Genomic DNA, 11,047 nt, shown 5'->3' with positions numbered 1-11,047 from the left:
TGTATCTCTGGAAGCACCCTGCTCTTAGCCTGTCTGTCAGCCTACGCTTGTCTGACCAGCTCAGACAACCCACATGCCTTTTAATCCCAGGGTCTTCCATTGTCTTCTCAGGCCCCGGCTTTCTACATTCAGTACTTGCAAAATAAAACTAAACAACATGCCAACATCTTCATAAATGCATAGATTCCAATATTTTGAAGGAAGCTAAAGAAAAAGAAAGGGATCCTCTAAAAACCAGGCTTCCTTTATCATCAGTACAGATTCTTTTCCATCACAATAAACTAAGTTTCAGGAAAATGTTAACATTTTAAATTTAAACTTCAGGAAAGATATCAAAATATTTAAACAGAAAACCTAGAACATAGTCTCACATTTGCTGGTAGAAGATTTCGGCCAAGATCATGCTGTCTTTCTCTTTTTTTTTTTTTTTTTTTTAGGTATTTAAGGTCAAAATATCAAATTGCAAATTAACTTTACACACTGTGAAAAAAGTTGCTTGGCAGAAAATGACATTGTATAATACACAGATCTTAAAGTATCTGCTAAGATGTGCGTTTATTCCAAAAGGCTTCCAGAGAACCATCTGTACTGAGGGAAGAACTATCAGGGACTCTGAGCAAAGGAAAACAAAGCGAAGAGACTCACACACTGTTAACGGAAGTTGGATAATGCAGTTATTACACACCTAAACGTGGGGGAAACTGCAGACTTTTACAAAGTGATGCTGACAGTGGTCATGGAAGTCTGTGTCTTTAGAAGCAGGATGCCCAGTGACAGGGGAGGTACAATGTCCAACACCATTCAGTAACAAGGGGTTGGCTTCTTCCCCAGAGAAACTGCACCTTGCAAAATTGAAGTGAATAAAAATTTGTTCACCTTTGAGAATGTACTGATCCGTCACCTCCTCCCACATGTCAATTGAAGATGCCCTGCAAATTCTTAGAACTTGATATTCACTCTTCTGCAGGAGTGTTTGTCAATCTTTGGGATTTTGCTACAGTATTAGCAAAACATTTTAGTACATCAACATTATTATAAATGTATAAAAAGTATTTCTGTAAAAATTAATGCTTCTGATTATAAATATAATAGGATGCTCTCAAGTTAATAAACTATAAAAGCTTATTTTACCTTTTAAAGTGAGCATGATTATAACTTCTAATAATTTCTTCACTATCCCAGTAAATTTTCTGTATATTACTGCTACAATTAATTGGCCAGTGTGTTTTCACTTTCATGTATCACCTTGGGGACTGGATAAAAGATGTAGACCATCACCCCTCTAAAAACGTTTATGTGTACATATATCCCAAGATTTATGTTTGGGGTATATTTCCAGAGGTTTGGGAATTCCCTGGAATTACTTCTAGACACCCCTTTGAAGTACCACCTGTTCTCAAACTAAGAAGTTCTTATCTGCCTGGGGATGTAATAGTAAATAATTTTTGAAATGAGCAGAGAATGAATAACTGGAAGAAACCTATGGCTTTGGTTTAGCTGGCACTACTTTTGATTTTTAAAAATTAAAGGAATTAGGTCTTTTTTAATCGTCTGTAGAATTACTTATGGGGCCTCACAAAGAAGATTTGCTTATTTTAGCAAATATTTACCCTATCTTTCAACCTAATTTTATCTAGCTTTTGGTAAATATGTACTGCTATTGGTATTTCATTTTTTTCCCCTAATGCAAGTACTCTGCATTTTCCCCCCATGTGAAAAAAAAAAGATAGCTATTGGAATTGGAGTTGAAAATCTCTTGATACAAGCAACAGTCCTTTTATTATTACTTCATAGTTGTTTTAAATAACTTGTTTATTTTGAGTTCTACTGCTGGCCAAATTGCAAAGCCTATCAAAAAGTTACCATGTGTCTCAGAAGTTTTGTTAGATATTACTGTCACACAAATATTGTAATGAAGTTTGAAATAAAAGCCTTCTTAAAATTTAAAGTGATGTCTGCTTAAAAAGCAAAAGGAACCCCTGAGTTAGGTAGAAACTATTGCTTGAAGCAGCACAAATACTTTCACGCTGATGTTATTCTTGCTGCTACAAATGAAGAACTAACTCCAAGTAACAGTGCAGAAAAACAGGACCCACAACCATTATTCCAGATTTTTGCTGTGTAGAGGTCAATGTATCCAAAATCCCTTTTCAGTTAATAATTCAAATTATTACTAAGCATATATCAAAATGCAAATGCCTATTTCCAATAAAACTTATATTCCAGTTTTTCAAATTGCACATGAAATAAAAAATTTTCCACTATTAAAAGTAAGACTGAATGTGGACTCAGCTTACCCAAGTGTGGTTGCCTAGGCATTTGGTCAGTTTTGGTTTGTTACCAAACATGTTTTTCCCAGAGTATCAACCACCTTTTGGCAGCACTGCCTTTTCAAGGATGTCTAGCTAGGAGGTAGCCTTAGAAAACAGAGACAATTTCCCTCTGTAGGATAAATGGTTTTCTGGCTTTTCTGCCCTCTGCATTAGGATTGCCCTGCCTTATGGGGCACCTGCATTTGTCACATTGTTGTAAGTTGTGTTGTTTACATCTGTGGGCCATGGCAGCAGTATTGAGATATTCACCAAGAGATGCAGAGGCGCAGAGAGAGGCAGGAGAGGGAAGGGGAGAAAGAAAGCCAGAGAATCCCAGAGTGAAGACTTGCTGGGGGCTAGGAGTCTTGCCTGCCTCCTGGCCCTCTGGCACCTCTGCCTGCTGTGTACCTGGTTGCTGTACTACATGTAAAAGCTCAAGAAAAGCCAGAGAAAGCCACCGAGGGCTCAAGGACTCTCCTTTACCCACCCAGTCTGCTTGGATCCTAGATATCCTGCTCTGTGGCCTTCCTGCCCCTACACCCTCCAAGGTCAATGTCTATGACAAGGGCCTGTTCTCTGAATACACTGACTGGAACCAGGGGCTGAATTACCCTACCCCACCCAGATTCCCACCATCACTGTATGGACCCATTTTTATATGAAACAGAGCAAAACGTTCACCATAACAAGCAATGCACAGTATGTTTCAGACTCAGAGGTTACCGCTGCTGACCTGGCTTGCCACTCCTTCCTGAGAAGGGTTGTCTCATGGTGTGAGTCGCCAGACCATTACTGGGAACATTGCGTCTCTCAATTCTGGCAGACAGAAATTAGATCTTTGACCTCTTTTTGAAGCAGTCCGTGGTGTGTTGCGAATGTTGGCACTTCTTGCTGGTCAAGGTGTTGAAATTCTAACCTGATCAACTCATTAGAGTCTCATTATTGTAGCCCTCGAAAATAAGCTGTGTATATTTTGAAGCTTTCTGGAACAGGCACGATCTAACAATGGTGTACTTTCTATTGTATAAACTACTCAACAATGTGTACATAGCCCAGTTAAGCAGCTGACCTTCCATGCTTCCTGCCATCAATAAGCACTGGGTATTATTGATTACAGGAATGGGCTCCTCAAAATTTGAATCAAAAATTTGGTTCTGTGCTTATCACCCCATCCTGGTTTACACACATTAATTAGGAAGTTTGATTGCAGAATGCAGTCATCTCACTGGGGTAATGAACAGGGTGAAGGAGAAGGAGATAAATAGATCTCATTTGAAAATTTAGGATCTTGCTTTGACCTTTCCTGGGCTTGATGCATCTTGCTGTTTCCTAACTGAAACCCCAGGTCTGCATGTCCTATACAGCCTCGGGTTGGTAGTCTAGAAACGGGACCTAGAAAACAGTCTTTTTTCTAGTTTAGCTCCCTGGAGTCTCTGGCTGCGTTGGACATGGGCCTAGTGCGTAAAAATAATGACCTCTCGGTTGAGTGTGGCTCACATGGGCTAAAGTGGGGGATTCAATCAATTTACCTAAGTTTTTAATAAAATGCCCTTGGCTTTCATTTCTGAATGAAAGGTCAGGGCGCAATTAGGGGAAGATTGGGAAAAAATGTGAAGCCAGAGTTACTGAATTGTGATACAGATTCATGGTAGGGGAAGAACAATAACCCTGTGGTGGGAACATTTTGAACCCCAGGGGATATGGCAGAGCAAAGAGTGTTAATGATCTTTATCTTTCAGAGTCACCCAGGGAGACTTTCTCATAAAGAAAAATGCTCTGGTATGACTCCCAAATTGTTTTAAATGCCTTAAATTTTACTGAACACTAGACCTGCCTTTTCCTGCCAGACTATTCTGAACATAATTTAATTTCCCTTAATCTCACTGAATCTATCCAAAATAGCAGGGGAGGGGGGGCTCCAATTCCTGCATCTCCTCCATAAACCACCTGTCTTTTTCACCCCATCCCGATAGCTGTTGATCAATCATTCGTGGGGCCAATGGATACAATTATTGGTTGGTGGCCAGGCTCTATAGGATAGGTTAGGCCATCTGCACACAGACAATGCCTCCACAAATAAAAATAGACTCATTATTCAAATTGAATTGGAAACCTGGATGTCTACCAGCTTGCCCGGAAGCCATAAAGGAGATACAACTAACCATGCACCCTGACTTAAGTAAGTTCCACCTGGAAACTCCCAAGAACGGTAAACACTTTCTTTCCAGGGTACCATGGGCAGTCTGGGACTGTACTTCTTGGACATAAATTTTCCGTCATTCTGAAAACACAGTGACTCATCCTCTAAGATTAAGTAGGACTAAAGAAAGAATACGCATATTCCAAGTGTTTAATGGACATGGAGCTTGCAGACAGCTATGGAGATCTTGATTACTTAATAAATAAAGCTTCCTGGAAGAAGAGCTGATTATTTTTGGACATAGTACTATCAGTTGTCCCTGTGATGGAAGTTAGAGAGTTTAAGCACAGTTGCAAAATTTTCCTTGACTTTATAGTAAAGATACTGCCAAGAACCCTTGAAGGCAGCCAGGTCAGCCTGAATTGACCAGCAATTGTGGCTATGGATGATGACAAAATTGCCCCAGTTTTCTCCTTGTGGATTAAGTCAGAATCTATACTATCTCTAATAGACTATGCTGTATCTGGAACAATGTTTCTGGCCAAATTGCAAAATGAAATGTGAGTAGAAAGCCAATTCACCTTCTAAGAGACACCTGGTTGTTTATAGGAATTATTCAGGTGGTTGGACCCAAAAATTGGTGGCAGGGCAAAGTTTAGGATAGTGCTACAGATTGGCCTCAGCTTGCAGCTTGGGATCATGTTGACAATAATTACAATTAAATGCCTGTATGTGGCAAACTGAACAGATTCGGGCCCAGCTCTTTGATCGGATTAATCAGAGTGCTGGTAAAGTAATGGACACTTATGAACATTTTCCAGAAGCCATTAGGGGTGAATATTCTCAGAAGGAGCCCTCACTTTCCTCATAAGGAAAGTCTTATGAACACAGGTTCTGACTGCTTGATCCACACTATCTAGTATCTGTGTACATATTTGTATAGCAAGAATATTTGTCCAGCAAACACTGCTTTGGTAGATGGAGATAGTATCTCCCTCCAGAGCAAAGAGGGGTGAGCTGACTCACCAGTGTAAAAGACACAGGTGCTCTAGTCCATGCTACCTATCTTGCACTGTAGCCCACTGCATGCATAGGGTTCCAGTGACCCTCTGCATCACCCTATGTGACTCAGGACTCTGAAAACTGGCTACTCTCGCTACTGCTAATGCTATGGTATCTCAGCAGGCTATCTTGTTAGTTTGCAACTACTATAAGGTTAGTGTAGGATGATTTAAGAGAGAAATCTGGATCACAGGTCTCACTAAGGAATTTCAGTGTCTGTGTACCACTGGGCCTGGGATCTGTCCTGCTGAGGATCTGTCCTGTCTCTGAGGAGCAGCTGCCTCATCTGGGTGGGGTAAATATTCAATAGTTCACTGATTTCCTCAGCACTCCCTTGTGTTTGAAACCTACCCAACTGCCTCATCATTTTATCTGACCTGCCTGGGGTCCCTGAGTTTCTAAGGTATGGTTCTCACATAACTCACCACTACAGCAAAGCTGCTCTATAATGAAAATTATAATAAAATGGAATGTTTGCTGTGTCAAAGGTCTTTGCTTTACAGATTCCCACAGTTCCTATTAGAATTCCATTAGATTCCTTTCCTTGATAATATAAATGTGATTTGAGTTATGGTTGAAGAATTTTATGGAGTTGAGCAGAACAGTTTCTTAGCTTGAGGTTTGCTTCAATATTGGTCGCCCATAGTATGACTATGAGGCAGCTGTGTATGTTACTTTTATTATTTTATATATAACTCAAGATGTATACATTTTATCACATATATCACACATAGATACCATAATATCTACCAAAAATCAAAATGAAAGGGTAGCCTTGTTTTTGAGTATGCTAAAATTTTTATTTTCTCAGTATACTATCACTACATCTACTATGATTTATTAGTTTCCAAAAGTTATTGCAACATTTAATATTTTTTAATTTTTATATATGTTTTTAAATTTTTATTGCGATAACATTGGCATGCAACACTGTATGAGGGTCAGAGGTACAGAGTCACATCTCTTCAGATGTATGTAACCACAGCACACCCACAGCCAACGTACCCATAATCTTCCACCACAATGCATTGCGGCCCCTTCCACACTTCACTACCCACTCTGGTAGCCTCAATTCTACAGTTGGATTTCTAAGTTTTGTTTTGGTTTGGTCTTTTATGATCCCTTGTTTTGCTTCTCTATAGTCCACATATAAATGGCTTGGAAGTGATGTAGCACTGACTGTAGTTAACCATGAAGGAAAAATCTTTGTTTTCTTTTCCTTTCCTTATTTTTTTTCTTTCTACGTAAAAAACAGAACTTTATTTCTCCCAATTCTGGATGCCTAGTGGTCCTTGGCTAAGGTGCAAATAGCTTTTTAAACAAATATGTGTGTGTATTATATTTCATTTTTCAGGTGTACAGGCATACATTTTAATATCTGTATATGACCCCAAACGAAAGTCTAGTTCCATGCATCACCATAAAATTGAACCCTCTTCCTCATTTTACCTGCCACCCTGAAGGAAGAATCTTGAAGCAGCAACCCCGTTAAGCCTCTGATCTATGGGTTTACTGCCCCCTTTCCTTTCCCGACAAGAGACAAGCACCAACAGAACTCTCTGGAGTGTGTCCATCATTTGTTGAGTGAACTTCACCAGGACCCAGAAGTCCTTATCTCCAGACAAAGAAAAACACATGTGAGTTATAAACAAAAATGTCCTCCCTATTACCTCCCTATTACTTGGTTCCCAGGTGGGGGAGGGAGAGCACCCCCTAAGACTGCACCCAAACAAAGAGGTATGTTGTCTCCTGGCAAAAGAAGGGATACTGACAGGTTCTTAAAATGTGGAGAGAGGAGACCACTCTTTTTGGCTGCAGTAGGGACTGTGAAGAGATCCTGGAGGGGTTCATCTTCTTTTACTCTGAGTCTCTAGACAATCCTTTCCTGCAGAGCGGCACCTCCACCCAGTCAAAGGAAGATGAGGGCAGCTTCTGTTCAGGATAAGTTTTGCATTATGAGTAGGATCCCTGCCAAACAGTTGCTAACAGAAGCTCACCATTGCCAGAGCTGGAAATAGCCTGTACAGAGCTTTCCTGGAGCTGCTGCAAACAGCTTAAAGTTTGCTTGCGCTTTATTACAGGGAGCTCCCAACATACTGGGTTCTTCTCCATTTTCAATGATGGGATCAGGGTAGAGAACAGGAGTAACTAGCTTCACCTGGAACCAGACAACAGTCCTTTAGAATCATTGGAGGAAGAAGCTACTTGTTAAAGTTGTAGATTCCAGGAAACAACCACAGACTCATCAATTAGAATCACAAGTCCAGGACCCAGAAATGTGCATTTTAAAACCTCCTCAAGAGATTTTTTTTTTAATCAGAATTTTTAATCTTAAGAACCTGTATCAGTCCCTCAAAGTGGGGGGTAATTCTATTAGGTGGCATGGAGTGCCAACAGAGACCATTTCTCCATCGTGAATGGATTGCCAGGTAAACATCTCAACCCACATTTCCCTAATTTTCCGAGCTATACCCATATTTAGAAAGGGAGAGGAACATTTAGTTTCTTTGAATTCCTTCCATGTTGCTTTGTTATAGCTTTCCCAGGCTCTGGTTAGGGGGATAATATGCAGGGTCCAGTGCACTGAATTTATTTATTTTTATAAATTAACATTAATTTGTTTTCTGTTTACATAGTTATCAAGTTGCACATGTTCTCTTTTTTGATTTTCCCTACTCTATTAGGCATTGTAATAAACACCACCTTTTGATTCTCCAGACATATGAAGGAAAAGAATGATATAAGGAAAGAACTCAAGGTTTGAAGTCAATGGTTTGCGGTAGGGTCAGTGGGTCAATTGATAAGCCTTAGGGGGCAGAGTCTCTCACTCCTCCTAGCCTCAGGGCCTCAGATGCAAAATGACCCATATGCTATTTCCTTCAGGGACAATGAAATAATGGAAAAGGAGAAAAAAGACAGTGTGTGAAGGCACTTGGTGAACTACAGAGGTTATTTAGAGGTAAGGCTTTTTTTTTAAACTAAATAGCACTAGAATCATTCCAGTGGAGCAAATATTTTTCACATTCCAATCTCTTCAATCAGGATTGGGGATCCTCAAGTGCAGCATCTCTACTGGCTCTTGAATCCGGTTAAAATACTTCAGTTTGGTTGTTTTTGCTGAGTTTGATGTTCTTTGCCAGGTGGGGGGAATAGCCTGTGGAGACACTGGAAATTGTGGTTGAAGATCCCTCAAAAGACAGGCTAAATGACATTTTCTCCAACATGTCTGTTTTATAAACACACAAGGGTGTACATAACACAGTTGTTTTGCTGCCAATGTCAATGAAAATAAGATTTCAACATATCATCACAGGCTTATTTATACTCTTATGTGGCTGATAAAACACCCATCCAGGCAAAAGATTTTGCTTTATATAAGTGAACTAATGGACAATTTACTGCTTTTAGATGGTTTTACTATGTTAGAAAATTCATAACAGTTGTATCATCTGTTAGGCTTAGATTTTATTTGATAAGAAAGGAAAGGTTAGTAAGCTAAGTGTGAAAAGTGGACACAGCTAAGAGATTGTCAAACTGCCACTTGTCCTCCAAGCTTCATAGGTGACTCCTTGGCTTATTCAGTTACTCATTCCATGTAATCGGCACAACGGCACTGTTGCTCTTTAAAGTTTATGAGAAACTTTTAAGCATGTGGTTCATTTGTCACCCACCCCTTGGAATCTGGTCTTCATTTGGTTCTTGTTCGTTACCTTCCTGTTGTTGAAAACCAAATCAGTTGGGTTGTGCCTGCCCTCCTAGTTTCCTTCTGTTACATATATAAGTGAAACTGTCCAATATTTGTCTTTATCTTTCTGAGTAACTTCATTTTGCATGATTCCTTTGAGCTCTTCCATTTGCTGCAGTAGGAAAATTTCATCTTTCCTTATAGTTGGAAAATATTCCCTTGTGTATATATACTACATCTTTTTCTAATTTTCTGTCAGTGGGCTTATAGGTTATTAGGGTATGTTGTTTTGCTTTAAAAAATAAAAAAGTAGTTAATATTAAATAATGGTTTGATTTTTTTAAAGATTTATTTATTTATTTATTTATTTATTTATTTAATATATACAAGCACTGGGTACAGTCAGAAGCGCGGGAGGGTGAGAGAATTCACCAGAGCCAGAGCGGGGAACAGAGCAGGCAGACTGAGAAATACACTGCTGAGGGGAGCAGCGGGCACAGCAGGAGAGGTCTATGCGCCATGTGGGACCCAAGCCGGTGGCCAAGGATCAAAGTAGCGCTGCAGAGGTTGCAGGCAGCTTTGCAGCCCAGCGCTCAACCGCTACGCCACCAGGGGAGGCCCGCCTGGTTTGATGTTTTAATAATTATATAAAGCGTTCGTTTGTATAAAAGAGTCCAGGTTATTTAATCATTCCTCCACTGATAGAAATTAGAATTTGTTTCTTTGTTGTTTTGTTTGTTTGCTATATAATTATTTCTGCACCAATAATTCTTAACATAGGTCTGGGGTGGGGGTACCGATGGCATACAGGTATGTTGTTGACATTTTCTTTAAACTATTCACAGCATCGTATATCAGTTTCTCAGACCCATTTGAGGCTGCTGACCCTGAAGTAGTATTTTCTTTACCTTCCTCACTTTTGACTCAACCCTCCTACCCATATGCGTGCACTGCCAGCACAGAGTTTTATCTGAGGGGGTTCTTGTTTCTCTCATCCTTGAAATGGGGCTCCCGACTTTAACCAACTTGCGCACCTGCTAGAAAGCACCCTGAATGAACTCAGTCTGCTCTTTTGTTCTTGACCTTTTCCAGTTTCTTAGTTATGACAGAAGGTGCCAACAGAAGCCAATTCCGGACAATCAAAAACTCTCCAGAGTCGCGGCTCCCGCCATGGGGCAGGGCCAGATGCCCACCAGGATCAATCACGGACATTACTGCCTCTTCTAATGACGTCTAGTGATAGAGCTGGTTTTGACAGAACGCTTAGCAAACCACATTACCGCAAATTTTAGCTGTTTCATTCAACTAGTGTCCTTGACTAAAAATAATGTGTTAAGCTTAGTATTATTAGCTTTCAATTTGCCAAAAGCTGTTGAGGGACCAAGCCACAAAGGAAATATTTATCCAAAAGACAACGATAAACATGAGGATGCTGACCACGAGGACATGCTCCTTTTAAGGCTTGTCCACTTCAAAACACACACACACACACACACACACACACACACACACACACACACCCTTAGTTTTGGCTCCCCTTGAGGACAGACCTCTGGATCAGAACATGCTTTAGTGGAACCACAACATCTGCATTCTCCCCGCCCCAGAACCGATGCCAGGCGCACGGCTGGTGCGTCTTCGTCGCCATAGCCTGGCCTCGAGCGCCAGCCCTGTCACCCGGGCGGGGGCGGGGAGGCCCCGGAGCGCAGCAGCGTTGAGCGCATCCGAATTCCCTCCTCTGCCGCTGACTGGCTGAAAACTGGAGCCCGCGGCCGGCCCCCAGCGGCTCGCCTGGCCATTGGCTGCGGAGCGGTGGCAATCAGGGCGGGCCCCGGCGGCTGCTCTGGT

The sequence above is a fragment of the Talpa occidentalis genome, unplaced genomic scaffold, assembly GCF_014898055.3.
Source record: "Talpa occidentalis isolate TD23 unplaced genomic scaffold, MPIMG_talOcc4v2.1 talOcc4.8, whole genome shotgun sequence".
Classification (NCBI taxonomy): Eukaryota; Metazoa; Chordata; class Mammalia; order Eulipotyphla; family Talpidae; genus Talpa; species Talpa occidentalis.
Note: the sequence above shows the minus strand (reverse complement) of the source record.